Here is a 17,753-nt window from a genome sequence, read left to right as displayed (position 1 = left end):
CAAAAACATGTGTCTTCCTCATGCTTTGAATTTCTCTGACTTATCCTTTTGCTTCTCTGCACCTTCTGCACGAGCTGGAGTCATTTTTCTACTTTAAAGGTCTCATGTGATTAGACTAGACCCCCTCCTTCTCACCACTTCCCAGTGAGCTCCCATTTTTAAGGTCAACTGTGCCATTTTACATAGCAAAACCATGGGAGTGTTATTTCCTCATGTTCACAGGTTCTGAAGATTCGGGATCATGAAATCTTGGGGACCATTCCTAGAAATTCTGCCTACACCACATCCATTCACGATTCTTGTGGCTCAATGATATGTTACTATGGTGGGTTCAAAATCATGATGTTCTGATCTATCATTCCTCCTATGTTTTAGTTGGCATATTACTATAAGGGAGAAGTTTACATTTCTATGCTCTGTATTCATTTGTTTATATTAGTATATACTAATTTTTTTCTTTTTCCATGAACATTTTCTTACTGTCATTATTTTAATATCCAAATTGTACCAGTATTGGCTAGTGGGAACCCCTTTTGTATGGCTCCTGCAGACCTTTTCACAAGTCTTCATCAACCTTGAGCACTTTCTTACTTTCTGCTCTCACAAGATGTTCATTATTTACTTTGCACTGTCCCTTCCCCAGCCATGGAATCAGTTATTTCTCCAAGGAGTTCTGATTCCTTTTAGAGGGATATGGTATTTAGAAAGCAATATCTGGGTGTATGATGTGCTCATTGCCGCCAGGATGTCTGCTTCCAGGCCCTTTAGCAGAGAAAGCCAGTATATGTGTTATGTTTTCATGCACTGATATTGATACTTTTAATTTTACTTTGGACTACAGACATCATTCTAGTCTTCCTCTTTTTGTATTTTAACTTCTTACTGCAACAGAAAGATGGCTCCCATTATCCTCAGTTTATGTACTCAGTTGATCAGTCTTCATTGTATCCACGTGGTTTCAAATTTGCAAACCAAATCATCACAATAAAGAAACCTAACTAGTGTTAAATATTTGTTTAAAGTTCCTTTTGTCTTTAGAATGAAATCATAGTGTCACAGTTCTATATTCAGTAGTTAGTTGGGGAGTTCTGCTTCTGGTAGTGGCAGAGTAGCTCTTTATGGATAAACAGATATCTCTCACAGATACCAATTATTAATTCTGGCCAAAATACTGAACACAATGATGTGAGGAAACTGAACAGTGACACAAAGCGGACACAAATTGGAGTAGGGTCAACCCATGGAAGAAAGAAGTATTAATGGCTGAATTCCCAATTGTTAAGCCTTTTTTCCTTAGGAAAGGTGCCAGTTAGCTCCATCAGTGGAATTTAAGACTTGGATAGCTCTGTCCTTCTGGATATGCTGTTTGAGCTTGCAACCCCACTACTTCTGATAGCCTTCTTGCGACTAAGGTTGAACCAGCATAAAACTCAGCATTTGGTCCAAGGTGGTGGTGTAGGAAGACCCTGATCTCACCCCTCCCCACAGACACACCGAATTTACAGCTACGTAAAGAGTGATGCCTCTTGCAGAAGAACTGAGGTCTGATTAAACAGCTTCTCCACAACAAATGATACAAGGACCACATAGAGATTGATAGGAGACACAGAGAGAGAGTATTGATGGGAGCCCCACTTCAGTGTGGTGTACTGCCGTGGCGAGGGATATCACTAAGGGGCCTGTGTACAGACCTGCCTCCCCTGGGGCACAGAGAAAAAACAGTGGTTTAAAGGAGATCTAGACTGTACATGAAGGAAATCCACTTACTAACCCTAGAGTGTCTGCTAAATGGGCAGGGAACTGCTGGAACTATCTCCCATGTTGAAGGTGCTAGAGAGCACCATTTTTTGTGTTCCTCCTTTACCTTGATAGCGCAAGTGGGAACATAGTCCACGTTCTCTAGCTGGCCTTCCAAGGCCACCTCAGCATACCTCTGGCCCACACAAGCTATAGGCGTCCTACCAAGGCAGCCTGAGTATACAGTGCCCCAGGACCCCCTGGCTCATGACTTATTAGGCTCCAGCCGGCTTGCCAAAGCTGCCTGGCACACACAGACTACACAGGGGATGCTCTTAACTGAGGTTATGCCTTCAAGACTGGGAGAGGTACCTGTTTTGCCTGATGTATAGAAAGAAACACAAAGTCAAACAAAATGGGGACAGAGGAATATGTTCCAAGTGAAAGAACAAGGTAAAACTGCAGAAAAAAATCTTAATGAAATGGAGATAAGTAATTTACCTGATAAAGAATTCAAAGAAATGGTCATAAAGATGCTTACCAAACTAGGTAGAAGAATGGAGGAACACAGTGAGAACTTCAACAAAGAGAAAATATAAAAAAGAAACAGAACTGAAGAACACAATATTGGAAAATACAGTAGAGGAAATTATAGTTGATACAGTAGAACACATCAGTGATTTGGAAGACAGAATAGTGGAAACCACCCAATCAGAACAGAAAAAAAGAAGAATTTTAGAAAGTGAGAGTTTAAGGGATCTCTGGGGGGCTTCCCTGGTGGCGCAGTGGTTGAGAGTCTGCCTGCCGATGCAGGGGACGCGGGTTTGTGCCCCGGTCTGGGAGGATCCCACATGCCGCAGAGCGGCTGGGCCCGTGAGCCATGGCCACTGAGCCTGTGCGTCCAGAGCCTGTGTTCCACAACGGGAGAGGCCACAACAGTGAGAGGCCCGCATACTGCAAAAAAAAAAAAAAAAAAAAAAAAAAAAAGGAGATCTCTGGGACATCAGGAGTACTAACATTCTTATAGTAGGGGTAGGGGTCTCAGATGGAGAAGAGAGAGAGAAAGGGACAAAAAATTTACTTAAAGAAATAATGTCTGAAAACTTCCCTAGTCTGGGAGAGGAAACAGACATCTAGGTACAAGAATCACAGAGTTCCAAACAAGGTGAACCCAAGGAGATCCACACCAAACATGTAAGTAAAATGGCAAAAGATAAAGTGAGAATTTTATGGGCAGCAGGAGAAAAACAACTAATCATATACAAGGAAAATCCCATAAAATTATTAGCTGATTTTTCAGCAGAAACTCTGCAAGCCAGAAGGGGGGGGGTGGCATGATATATTTAAAGTACTGAAAGTAAAAAAACTTCCAACCAAGAATACTCTACCTGGCAAGGTTATCATTCAGAATTGAAGGAGAGATGGAGTTTCCCAGACAAGCAAAACCTAAAGGAGTTCAGCACCACTAAAATGGCCTTACAAGAAATGTTAAAACGTATTCTTAGGTGGAAAAGAAAAGGCAATAGTTAGAAATAAGAAAATATATGAAAGAAAAAAATCTCACTGGTAAAGGTAAATATATAGTAAATCAGCCACTTACAAAGCTAGTAGGAAGGTTAAAAGACAAAAAGTAGTAAAATCAACTATAACTACAATAAGTAGCTAAGGGATACACAAAGTATAAAGTTGTAAAATATCATGTCAGAAACAAAATGTTGGGGGGGTAGTAAAAATGTAGTACTTTCAGAATATATTTGAACTTAAGCAACTGTCAGCCTAAATTAAATCAGTGTGTGTGTGTGTATGTGTGCGCACGTATCAACCTGATGGTAGCTGCAAACCCAAAACCTGCAATAGATAAACAAAAAATAAAGGAGCCCAAACATAAAGAAAATCATCAAACTACAAGGGAAGAGACTTCCCTGGTGGTCCAGTGTTTAAGAATCTGCCTTCCAACGCAGGGGACGTGGGTTTGATCCCTGGTCAGGGAACTAAGATGCCACATGCCACGGGGCAGCTAAGTCTGCGTGCTGCAACTACTGAGCCTGTGTGCCGCAACTAGAGAGCCCACACGCCACAACTAGAGAGAAGCCCGTGCGCCGCAGCTAAGACCCAAGGCAGTCAAAAAATAAATTAATAAAATATTTAAAAAAAAAACTACAAGGGAAGAAACCAAGAGAAGAAAGGAATAGAGAATAACTATAAAAACAAGCAGAAAATAATTAACAAAATGGCAATAGGTAAATCCTTATCAATAACCACTTTAAATATAAATTGACTAAATGCTCCAATCAAAATAGAGATGGCTGAATGGATTAAAAAGCAAGACCCATTTATATGCTGCCTACAAGAGACTCACTTCAGATCTGAAGACAGAGTTGATACTGAAGGGATTGAAAAAGGTATTCAATGCAAAAGGAAACGAAAAGAAAGCAGGGGTACTAAACAAAATGCTACAAAACCAATGCATCAACGAAGAAATCAAAGAGGAAATTAAAAAATACCTTGAGACACATGAAAATGGAAACACAACTTTCCAGAATCTATGGGATGCAGCAAAAGCAGTTCCAAGAGGGAAGATTATAGTGATACAGGCCAACTTCAAGAAAAAAGAAAAATCTCAAATTAAAAAAAATGTAGCTTTACATTTAAAGGGACTAGAAAAAGAAGACCAGAACAAGTCCTGACTTAGTAAAAGGAAAGAAATAATAAAGGTCAGATTGGAAATAATGCACCTGATAGCTCGTCTTCTTCCTCTTAACAGGGTCTTTTGCAGAGTGAAAGTTTTAAATTTTGAGGAAGTCTAATTTATAGATTTCCTTTTGAGGATCATGCTTTTCTTACATATAAAGGAGCTAGAAAAAGAAGAGCAAACAAAACCCAAAGTTAGTAGAAGGAAATAAACCATAAAGATCAGGGCAGAAATAAATGAAATAGAGACTAAAAAATAATAGAAAAGATCAATGAAACTACGAACTAGTTTTCTTTTTGAAAATGTAAACAAAATTGAAAAATCTTAAGTCAGACTCATCGTGAAAAAAAGAGAGTCCAAATAAATAAAATGAGAAAGGAAAGAGGAAAAGTAACAACTTAAACCACATCAATGCAATGAATCCTAAGAGACTATTGTGCCAACAAATTGGACAACATCGAAGAAGTGGATAAATTCCTAGAAACTTACAATTTTCAAGACTGAATCATGGAGAAATACAAAATCTAAACAGACTGATTACTAATGAAATTCAATTAGTGATCAAAAAACTTCCAACAAACAAAAGTTGAAGAGCAGTTGGCTTCATAGGTGAATTCTATCAAACATTTAAAGAAAAATTAATAGTTATCAATATTGTAATAACTTAGTATGGTGACAGATGATAACTAGACTTGTAGGGGTGGTCATTTTATAATGTATAAAATATTGAATCACTATGTTGTGCACCTAAAACTAATATATTAAGTTAATTATTTTTCAATTAAAAGAGTTGAATGGAAACCTGCATTCTTGATGAGGCATAAAGGAATTTAGGGAGACCACAGTAGGTTTAGTAAAATGAGAGGGGAGATCCCACCTAGAAGAGAGCTACAGTTTGGGAGCTCTGGAACCTGCAAAAACTCTTGCCATATCTGGTTGATTCACAAGTGCAGCCCAGATTCTAGGTAGCCCAGTTAGGGCTAAAAGAACAGAATAAAGCTTTCAGCTGCTTACACTAGAGGGTATATATTTTGGGGTTTGATTTCAGGTAAGTTGACTATCCGCTATTAACAAAAATAACAACTGTAACAGCATGCAGTGTTTTCACTGTATCTTTAAAAATGTCCAGTACCCAATCTGAAATAAAAAGAGGAAATTGTGACTCATGTTCAAAAGGAAAGGCAAGCAGTAGAGACAATCCACATATGTCTCAAATGTTGAAATTAGCAAGCAAGAATATTAAAGCAGCTATTGCAACTATGCTTTAGTATAATAAAGCAAATACATTTATGTTGAATGGACAGGTAAGAAATCTCAGTACAAACATAGAAAATGTAAAAAAGAACCAATTTGAAATTCTAGAACTGAAAAATAAATTTCTGAATAACAAATCATTGTTTGTACTTAACAGGAGATTAGAGATAGCTGTAGTAGTGTCAGTAAATTTGATGATAGTCTAATAGAAATTATCCAAAATGAGAATAGAAAACATTGAAAAATAAAAAGTGTGCAGAACACTTGCTCTTCAGATCCTTTCCCCAATAAATCTGTGTAGTTATCCACCAAATACATGTAAAGAATAGGAATGTTTAATGATAGAGAAAAAAATGTTGATAGAAACTCTCAGTTGGCCCAGTGTTTTGTAGTTAGCCGTATACTAATCTTGCATATACTTTGATACATTTTTACCTTCTTACTTCATTTTTGTGGTGCTATTTTAAATTCCCTGGTTTTTAAATTTCAGATTCCAATTGTTCATTGCAGGAATTCACTTATGATTTTTATGTCGACCTTGTATCCTGTGAACTTGCTCTAGGTAGCTTCTTTTTCATCTTTTAGATTTATTGGAATTTTCTACCTAATCTGGTTGTCTGCAAATAGGGTCACGTTTATTTCTTCCGTTCCATCTCTTTGCCTTTTAATTCCTTTTCTTGCCTCATTATGCTGGGTAGGACTTTCTGTATTTTCCATTATTATGTTGAAGAAGAATGATGATAGCAGACATCTTGGTGTTTCTGATGTTAGTAGGAAAGCGTTCAGCTCTTTCACCATTAAGTATGATGGTTACTGTATAAGATTTTTGTAAATATTCTGTCAAGTTGAGGAAGTTCCCCTCCCCTAGTTTTCTGAGTTTTTCCCCTAAAGTGGTATTTTTATTGAGATGGATGTAGATTCATATGCAGTTGTAACACACACACAGCTCTTACACACTTTTCCCAGTTTCTCACAATAGCAACATTCTACAGAAGTATAACATATTGTCAGTTAACCACGTTATTGATATCTACCAATCTGATTTAGATTTCCTCAGTTTTACTTGTACTTTTGTGTTTTTGTTAAGTTCTATACAGTTTGATTACCTTGAGTTGATTCATGTATCCACCACCACAGTCAACATGCAGATTCCTTATCTTGCCCTTTTATAATCATGCTCAGCTCCCTACCCCTACTCCTACCTGTGCCTAACACCTGGAAATCACTAATTTGTCCTCCATTTCTAAATTGTTTTTCATTTTAAACATGTTCTATAAATGGAATCCTATAGTATATGACATTTGGGGATTGGGTTTTTTCCCTTAGCATAATTCCCTTGGGATTCAGCCAGGTTGTTGCATGTGTCAATAGTTCTCTCCTTTTTATTGCAATGTGTAGTTTTCTATGGTATGGATGTACCACAGTTTAACCATTTACCCATTAAGGGACATCTGGGATGATCCCAGATTTGGGCTGTTACAAATAAAGCTGCTGGTAAACATTAGTGTACAGGTTTTTGTGTCAACATAAGTTTTCATTTCTCTGGGATAAATACCCAGGAGTGCAGTTGGTGTGTCATAGGATGGTTGCATGTTTTTTTTTTTTTAAGGACACTCCTAAATTGTTTTCCAGAGTGGCTATACCATTTTATATTCTCACAGCAATGTATGAAGGATCAATTTCTCTGCATCCTCTCCAGCATTTGGTTTTACCACTATTTTAAAAAAAATTTAGACATTCTGATAGATACCTAATGATATCTCAGTGTGGTTTTAATTTGCATTTCCCTAATGACTACTAAAACTTTTAACACCATTATTGAGATATAATTTACTTACAATACAATTCACCAGTTTAAAGTGTACAATTCAGTAGTTTTTAGTATGTTCACAAATACATGCAGCCGTCACCACAGTAAATTTTATAATGTTATTATCACTTGAAAATGAAACTCTGTACTCTTTAGATATCACCCCCTACCCCCAGCCTTAAGCAACCACTAATCTACTTCCTTGTCTTTATAGATTTCCCTATTTCAGACTTTCTTATGAATGGCATTCTATTACATGTGGTTCTTTGTGACTGGCTTCTTTCACTTAGTATAATGTGTTTAAGGTGTATTTATGTTGTAGTGCATATTAGTACTTCATTTCTTTTTATGACCAAATAACATTCCTTTATATGGATATACCACATTTGTTTGTTGATGGACAATAACATCTTGTTTCTACCTTTTGGCTATTATGAATAATGCTACTATAACATTTGTGAACAAGTTTGTGTGTGGCCATATATTTTCATTTCTCTTAGGAGTGGAATTGCTGAGTTATATGGTAACTCTGTTAAATCCTTTGAGGAAATATCAAACTGTTTCCCAAAGTGGCTACACCATTGCACATTCCCCCCAGCAGTGTATGAGGATTCTGATTTCTCTGCATCCTTGCCAACAGTAGTTGTTATCTGACTTTTTAATTTTAGCCATCGTAGTACATGTGAAGTCGTGTCTTATTATGGTTTTGGTTTTCATTTTGCCTAATGGTTAATGATGTTGAGCATCTCTTCATGTGCTTATTGGTAGTTTGTATATATTCCTTAGAGAATTATCTATTTAGATCCTTTGCTCATTTTTAATTGGGTGTTTGTCTTTTTATCATTGATTTATAAGAATTCTTTATATATTCTAGACTTTTATTATGATAAAACTACACAATATAAAATTCACTATTTTAACCAATTTTAAGTATACAGTTCTATGGCATTAAGTACATTCACACTGTTGTGTAACCATCACTACCATCCATCTCCAGAACTTTTTCGTCTTCTCTACCTGAAACTCTGTACCCATTAAAATCACTAACTTCCCAATCCCCTTTACCCCCAGTCCCTGGCAACCACTATTCTACGTTCTTTCTCTATGAATATGACTACTTTAGGAACCTCATATAAGTGGGGTCATACGGTATTTGTCCTTTTGTGTCTGGCTTATTTTACTTGGCATAATGTCTTCAAGGTTAATCAGTGTTGTAGCATGTATCAAAATTTTCTTCCCTTTTAAGGCTGAATAGCATTCTGTTGTGTATATGTATGTATTTCTTTAATTTTCTTGATGATGTCCTTTGAAGCACAAATGTTTTTAGTTTTGATAAAGTCCAGCGTATCTATTTTTATTCTTGTTGCTCATACTTATGGTGTCATGTCTAAGGATCTATTTCTAAATCTGGGGTCACAAAGATTTACCCCAATATTTTCTTGAAAGAGTTTTATAGTTTAGGCTCTTATGTTTAGGTTTTTAATGATGCATTTAGAGTTAATTTTTGTATGTGGTGTAAGGCAGGTCTCCAACTTAACTTTTTGCGTGTGGATACACAGTTGTGCCATACTGTTTGTTGAAAAGATTATTCTCTCCCTTCTGAATGGTCTTGGCATGCTGTTGGAAATCAGTTGACCATAGATATATGGGTTTATTTCTGAACTTTCATTTCTTTTTGACTGATTTTTATATCTGTTCTTTTGCCTGTAGTACACTGTACTGATTATAGTTGTTTTACACTAAGTTTTAGAATCTTGAAGTGCGAGTCTTCCTATTTTGTTTTTCCTTTTGAAGGTTGTTTTGACTATTCTGGGTCCATTTTAATTCTACATGAATTTTAGAATGAGCTTGTCAATTTCTACAAAGAAGTCGAGTGAGATTCTGACAGGGATTGCCTTTTTTTAAAAATTGTAGATCAATTTGTGGAGTATTGCCATCTTAATGTTGTCTTCTATTTCATGACCATGCAGTGTTTTACCACTGATTTAAGTCTTTAATTTCTTTCAATGATGTTTTGTAGTTTTCAGAGTATAAGTTTTTAACTTCTCTTGTTAAATTTATTCCTAAGCATTTTATTCTTTTTGATGGTATTATAAATGGATTGTTTTATTTTCAGATCATTCTTTGCAAGTGTACAGAAATACAGTTGACTTCTGTATATTGTTCTCACATCCTTCAACCTTTCTGAACTCATTTACTAGTTGTAATATTTTAATGGATTTCTTGAGACTTTCTCTATTCAAGATAATGTCTCCAAAGACAGTTTTACTTCTTCCTTTTCAGTCTGGCTGCCTTTTATTTCTTTTCTCTTGCTTACTTGCTCTGGCTAGAATCTCCATTACAATGTTAAATGGAAGTGGCAGGAGAGGATTTCCTTCTTGTATTCTGATCTTAGAGCAAAAGCATTCAGTCTTTTACCATTAAGTATGATGTTACCTGTGGGTATTTTGTAGCTTGCTGTGGAAGTTTCCTTTATTAAGAGTTTAAAAAAATAAATTATATTCTTTAGAGCAGTTTTAGGTACACAGAAAAATTGAGTGGAACGTACAGAAATTTCCTATTATGTGTCCACACACATGCACAGCCTCCCCCCCAACCACAGTTGTACATCTGTTACAGTTGATGAACCTACAGTGAGTGACAAGTCATTATCATCTAAAACCCATAGCTTGCATTGGATTTCACTCTTGATGTTGTACATTCTAGGGATTTTGACAAATGTGTAATGACATCTATCTATCATTATAGTATCATACAGGTTAGTTTCACTGTGAAACTGTACACCTCAGATTGGGACTTGAACTCAGTCCCACCTCAGATGGGACTAAAACCCAGTTGTGCCTCAGATGGGACTTGAACGTGCAACCTCTGGCTTAGGAGGGGACTCAAACCCTCCCAAGCTGAAACCGCACACCTGGTCTCAGGACTCAGTGAAGCTCAGATTTTTATGTCTCAGCACAGAAGGAATTCAGCGAGAGGCAAAGTGACAGGCAAGAAGTAGATTTATTAATGTAAGATGCATGTGAAGTATACAAGCAGGCAGGCAAGAGGGCTGTGCCCTGAAAACTAAGTTGGCTACATTTTTACAATCAAAGGAAAAGTGGGAAAGGAGAGAAGACCACCTTCTTCCTCTTCCTTTGTAAAGATGTTGCAGGAAAATGGGGTGCAAGAGGATGGTCATGTTCCAGGTCTCGGGTGAGTTCCTGGGATGTGCTGCCAAGTGAAGGTCCCTGGCTTCGTGCAGGAAAGAATTCAAGAGCGAGCCATAGTGAAGTGAAAGTAGGTTTATTGAGCGAGATACACGTTCCGTAGGCAGAATGCGGTTCATCTCAGAAGGTGAGAGAGCAGCCCTGGGAGCTACACAATCCATAAGGTGTGGGCCACCTCAGAAGTAGAGAGGCCCTGGGGTGTGGGGGGTGTTTATTTTTTATGGATTTGGTAATTTCATAGGCTAATGAGTAAGAGGTTTATTCCAACTATTTTGGGGAAGGGGCGGGGATTTCCAGGAATTGAGTCACTGCCTACTTTTTGGCCTTTTATGATTAGCCTAGGAACTGTCATGGTGCCTTGTGGGTGTGTCATTTAGCATGCTAATGTATTACAGTGAGTGTATAACAAGGCTCAAGGTCTACTGGAAGTCGAATCTTCCACCATCTTGGGCCTACTTGGTTCTAACCAGTTTTTGTCGTATCCTCAATGGCTCTCATTCTTTTAATGGTTGTGCCCTGCCACCCTCCCTCCTGTCTCAAGTGCACTAAAAATCCTCTGTTCCATCTATCCATCCTTCCCCCTGTCCCCGCCCCCAAATCCATGGCAACCATTGATCTTTTTCTGTCTCCGTAGTTTTGTCTTTTCCAGAACGTCATATAGTTGGAATCGTACAGTATGTAATCTTTTCAGATTGGCTTTTTTCACATAGTAATATACAATACATTTAAACTTCCTTCATGTCTTCTCATGGCTTGGTAGCTCATTTCTTTTTAGAGCTGAATATTATTCCATTGATTGGATGTAACACAGTTTATCCAATTCACCTTTTGAAGGATATCTTGGTTGCTTCCAAATTTTGACAATTATGGGAAAAAAGCTACTTACGAAGGTGTTTTCTTTTTTTTTTTAAGGTTTTCAAAATAACATTTATTTCTTAAAAGTTAACATGTGCATAATAGGAAACCAAAGAACACAAGAAGCAAAAAACAAAGTCATCCTCCATCACAAGCAGTTTACCATTTGATGTGTCCTTCTAGGTCTCGTTTGTGTATTTAAACACAACTAAGCATCCATTTTAATGTAATTAAGATCATACAGTTATGTATCATGCTTTTTCACACATCATGAATATTTACCATTTCAAAGTCCCAAAGTTATGAGTATTTTGATAACCAAAAATACACTACACCAACTCAATCTGGAAGGAAAAAAAATGTAATCCTTTTTTGGTGACAAAAACTTCAGAAAAGACAAAAATGGCAACAGGCCTCTAGATAAAGATATTGGCAGAGTTATGATTAAAATACTACATTCCCTTAACGTTCAATTAAAAATGAGACATAAAGCAACAGCGTACCCAAAGTATAATGCTTTTAAGAGGATTCATTATCTGATCTAAACTATTAAAGTATTAGCAAGGAGGTATGTTTCCACTGAATTACTTAACAATGTATTCCTATAGTACAGCTAAGAGATGCACACACATCAATGGTTATCATCAAAATATAAAAAGGAACACATCCACGTACTTCCCTCCCTTTTATACTGCCTTCTGCCCCTCTGCTGCCAACCTAATGAACAAGTCCTGGTGTACATTTCTCAGATGGTTTAACAATTCCATGTCCAAGATGCTACTTTTTTACCAATTATAACAAAGATACTTACAAATTGGTTAATTCACTAGCTCTACTTTTTATCATACATTGTCACCTCAGGACTCCTAAAAAGCCTAGATGTTGCAAAATAATGAATGAACCTTGTCCATAGTAAGCATTGGTACTTTACAAAAATGCACATTTAGACCTATGGTTATAACCTAAAACTGTCTTCTAGATATGGAGATATTAGCTAAGAGCCCTTCCCTTCACCCTTCCTCTTACCCCTCCTCCAGCATATCAGCAACTAAGTACAGGACTATATCTAGCTCCAAGAGGTGGATTAACATAGACGCTCCCAGAAGACACAGCCCTTACTAAAAACCAACAAAAGGGCATTTATTAAGGGGTTATTTTACTACCTCTACTTTTAATATACTTTGGGCATTAGGACTTGCTTATTCTTTGATACACAGCAATATTAACTAAAACACACAAATAGAACACTGGTTAGACAATCTGAACTTGTCTAAAGACTCATGGGCACAGATCCCTTCTCTGTACTTCCTTCCTGTCTGCTCCCGCCTCCCCACCACCCAGTGAATAGTCAGCTTACTCTACAAGACTCAAGTTTAACAATTTCCACTCCCCAATACAACCATTCCTATGAATTAACAGAAAAAAAAAACTTAAAAGGTGTTACTTTTAACTCTCTATTTTCAACATATGTTGTGTACTTTTACACATCTAGAAAGATTAGATGTTTCAAATACAGATTTAACTTTGTCCACTATGTATACACGTAGTAGCACTGAAGAAACTGCACACAAAGGCTATAGTCACAAAATGTCTCCTAAACAGGAACACTCTGGCCTAGAAGCTTCCCCTTCTCATCTCTATCAACCCAGTGGACAAGAATAATAAGCAACTGTAATGCTTAGAGGGGGTTTTAACAATTTTACTTCCTCCAGTTGTTTTCAGAAGTCTTTCCTATGAATTTTAACACGAAGTGTACACAATGTATTTATCGGCTATTTTTGTCATACACTGGCAACCTCTTTAACATCTAGGAAGACTAGATGTTGTAAATTTGGACCCTCTGTCCTTTATGTACACTATGTACACAGCCAAGTAAAACAAAATGCAGAGACACACCAGACAATGGTTAGTCTTGGTATAAAGCCCTTTACACTTTCTTCTTTCTCCCTGAACCAGCACAAATAAAATAATGTGTACTGCTCAGAGATGTGGTTTGATCATTTTGATCACTCCATTTCTAAAAGACAGTATTTCATATGAATTTTAACAAAAGGATATATCTACAAAATATGTTACTTCACTACCTCTACTTTTAACATACTTTGTGCACTTCTAAACATCTAGAAAGACTAGATGTTTCAAATAAGGACTAAAGTTTGTCCACTATATACACAGTAGTGTTGAATAAACTACACACATGTAACAATGGTTAGGTCTGAAAGTGTCTTCTACATAGGAACATTCTAATCTAGAACACTTCATTTCTCCCAGTACCTCCTTTCTGTCATCCATCCAACATTGGGCAAGTACAGGCACAGGTGTCACTTAGATGTGATTTACAATTTCACTTCCAAAGGCCCTTTTCAATGAATTCAATGAAGACGGCCTTTCAATGAATTTTAACACAAAGTGTACAAAATGTGTTAGTTTACTAACTCTACTTTTGTCATACATTGGCAACCTCTTTAATATCTAGAGATTAGATATTATAAAATTGGGACCCATTGGTCCAGTATATACAAAATATATACAGTAAAGTTAAACAAAATGCATGTAACATATAGAGCAATGGATAAGTTGAAATGTTCTAGTACCTGCTAGCAAAACATCTTTTGCAGTCTTCCCTCCCACCTCCCTAAACCCAATGAACAAGCACAGAGTATACTGTTCAGAGAGGAGGTTTAACAATTCCATTTCCAAAGACAGTGTTTCCCATCAGTTTTTAAAAGCTATTTACAGGAAGCATTATTCTACGAAAACTACTTTTAAATACATCAAGCACTTCTAAACATCTAGAAAGAATAGATATTTCATATAAGAACTTACTTGTCCACTATGTACACAGCACTGTTAAATAAAATTGCACACATGTAACAATGGTTATAATCTGAGGTATCTTCTAAATATGACCATTTGGCCTGAACCATTTCCTCCCTCACTTCCTTCTCTCCACCGCCAATCCAGTGGACAAGTACATGCATATGTAATGCTTAGAGGTGGCTGAACAAATTCATATCCAAAAGTCATTTACAGAAGACAAGCTTTCCTATGAATTTCAATAAAGTATACAAAATGTGCTAATACACTGGCAACCCCTTTAACATCTAGAGACTAGATGTTGCAAAACTAGGACTCAATTTGTCCATTATATACACTATATACACAGCAAAACAAAATGAACATACAAAAAATGGTTTTGTCTGAAAATGTCCTGGTATGAACACACTAGCATATTACCTTTTGCAATTCTTTCCCTCCCTCCTCCAAACCACTGAACAAGTATAGACAATAGTATACTGCTCAGACAGGTGGTTTAACTTCCCAAAGACAGTACTTCCTGTGAATTTTAGCAAAAAGATATTTACAAAGTGATATTTTACTACTTCTACATTTAACATACGTTGGGCACTTGTAAACATCTAGATGGACTAGATGTTTCAAATAAGGACTTAATTTGTCCACTATATACAGAGCAGTACTGAATGAACTGCACACATGTAACAGTTATAATCTGAAACTGTCTTCAAAATACCAGCATTCTAGCCATTCTAAGACCAACCCCCTTCTCTCTCTCCCCCCCACCAACCCAGAGGGCTATCATGCTCAAATTTTCAGAAGACAATCCTTCCTAGAAATTTTAACACAAAATGTACAAAATGTATTATTTACTATTTTTGTCATACACTGCCAACCTCTTTAACATCTAGAAAGACTAGATGTTGTAAATTAGGACTCATTTGTCCATTATATACACAGCAAAGTGAAACAAAATGCAGGAACATAAAAAAGACAATGGTTAATCTTGCCTCACTATAAACACACTGGCACAGAGCTCTTTGCACTTCCTTCTCCTCCCCGCGACCTTGAACCAGTGCACAAACACAGTGCATACTGCGTACTGTTCAAAAAGGTGGTTTGGCCACCCCTCCCCCCACAAAACAACATTTCATACGAATTTTAACAAAAAGATATTTACAAAATGTCTTTTTACTACCTCTACTTTGAACATATATCAGGCACTTTAGAAGATCTAGAAAGACTAGATATTTCAAAAAAGTACTTATGGTCAACTACACATACAGTAGTAAGGAGTAAAATGCACACACAAAACAATGGTTCTAATATGCAAATGTTTTCTGTGACCAGTCTGGCACAGAACCTTCTTTTCTTCCTCCTCAACGTCTTCCATTCCATGTCCTCTAACCCACTGAACAAACGTGGACCTCTGTGGCTCCTGATGTTGCCTCTAGAGGTGGTCAAACAACTCCATTTCGAAAAGTCATTTCCAGAAGACATTTCTTTTCTACGGTTTTTTTTTAAAGAAACAAATGGGCATTTACAAGACATGTGACTTTATAATACGTCGGCAACCTCTTCACATCTAGAAGGCCTATATGTAGAGAAAAGTTTTCTTTCCAAAGGTTGGGGGGAAAGTTGAGAGCAGCTTTTTCATATTATATACACAGGCCTTCTATAAACGGCCAGTAAATCTTCCCAAAGGGTGGCTAGCACTTCCTGTTGGCCGCGTGTGGTACGTTATAATACCATTTCTATCTTCCGACATCGAGGTCTTGGTAGAATGATGACCAACTGCCTGATGACCCGCTAACGTTCCACCCATCGTCGACCGGGACTCCGCTCACCTTCCGGGCCTGTTAAGGCCTTTGTCTGTCATTGTCCGGACGAGGTGAGGTCTCGTCCAACTGGGGCAGAGAGGTCACCTCAGGTCCTGGATCCGCGCGGGCTCCAAGGCCGAAGGGTGGCTGAGCTGGCGTCCACATAGAGCCCCCTTCCCGGGCCCTCGAAGCTCTAATGGCCCTCCGCAGTGTTCCAGTGGCCGCTATTTTTCTCACCCTGCCACGCCCAACGCCCAAAGGCGCGACGTCCTCCGTGGCGTGACGGAGGCTTGCCTAACCCCTGCAGCGTGGGGTCAAGAGACCCGGCGGTGGGTGGGATCTGGGCTCCGAGGGGCCGCCGCCATTAGGTCGCGGAAGTGGCGGTGCGGGAGCAGTTTGTTGCTGCTTCCAGGCTCGGGCCCTGCCAGTGGGCGGCTGCGGCGAGGGCTCTGGGGCTCGGTAAGACACAGCCTGAGCTTGTCCCGGGGGCCCCCCAGTTCACCTGCCGACCAGAGGCCGGAGGGCCTGGAGGGCCCTGGAGGGCCCCGGGCTAGAAGGCCGCGATCCGCTTCTCACCGCGCTCTCTGCCGGAACTCGAAGGTGTTTATATAAGTAAAAATATTTAAAACCATCTGTGTGCAGTCCATCTGAGTGGACTTTATTTTCAACTTATTTGGGTAGATATCAAGGAGTGTGATTGCTGGATCATGTGGTAAGAGTTTGGTTAATTTTGTAAGATATTGCCAAAAGTTGCTGGACCATTTTGCATTTTTTTGAGCGGTGAATGAGAGTTCCTATTTCTTCACATCCTTACCAGCATTTTGTGTTGTCAGTGTTCTGCATTTTGTCCATTGTAATAGGTATATAGTGTTATCTTATTTTTTAAATTTCCAATTCCCGAATGACATATGATGTGGAGCATCTTTTCATATGCTCATTTTCCATTTGCATATATTTGGTAAAATGTCTTCAGATCTTTTGCCTGCTTTTAATCATGTTGTTTATATTATTATTGTTGAGTTTTGGGTTTTTTATATATTTTAGATAATAGTTCTTTATTAGATATGTCTTTTGCAAGTAGTTTCTCGCAGTCTGTAGCAGAAAGACATGTCTTTCATTCTTTTGAAGTTTGCTAGTATTTTATTAAGGACTTTTACATCTGTATTCATAAGTGATGTTGGTCTTTTTGTGGTATCTTTTCTGGTTTGGTACGATACTGGTCTCATTGAATGAGTTGGGATGTGTTCCCTCCTTTTTTACTAGAAGAGTTTGTGAAAAATTGGTGTTAATGCTTTTTTTCTTTTTGAACGTTTGGTGTAATTTGGTGGTGAAACCATCTGGACCTTTGCTTTTCTTTGTGGGTAGTTTTTTGATTACCAATTCAGTCTTTTCAGTTATAGATCTATTCACATTGTCTCTTTATTCTTGTGTCAACTTCAGTAGTTTGTGTGTGTTTAGGAATTTGTCCATTTCATTTAGGTTATCTAATTTTTTGGCATACAGTTGTTCATGATATTTCTTTATAATCCTTTTATTTCTTTAAGGTAAGTAGTGGCATCCTCTCTTTAATTTTTCATTCT

General features: G+C 37.7%; 1 protein-coding gene across 10 annotated transcripts in view; it reads left to right on the top strand.

The window, feature by feature from the left end:
- Positions 1–17,753, top strand: part of ATRX (ATRX chromatin remodeler) — a 248,863-nt gene that overhangs the window by 56,060 nt on the left and 175,050 nt on the right. The gene's annotated exons all lie outside the window — the stretch shown is intronic.

This window comes from Leucopleurus acutus (assembly GCF_964270905.1).
Source record: "Leucopleurus acutus genome assembly, chromosome: X".
NCBI lineage: Eukaryota > Metazoa > Chordata > Mammalia > Artiodactyla > Delphinidae > Leucopleurus > Leucopleurus acutus.
The sequence above is the reverse complement of the archived record's forward strand: the minus strand, read 5'-3'. Positions and strand labels throughout refer to the sequence as shown.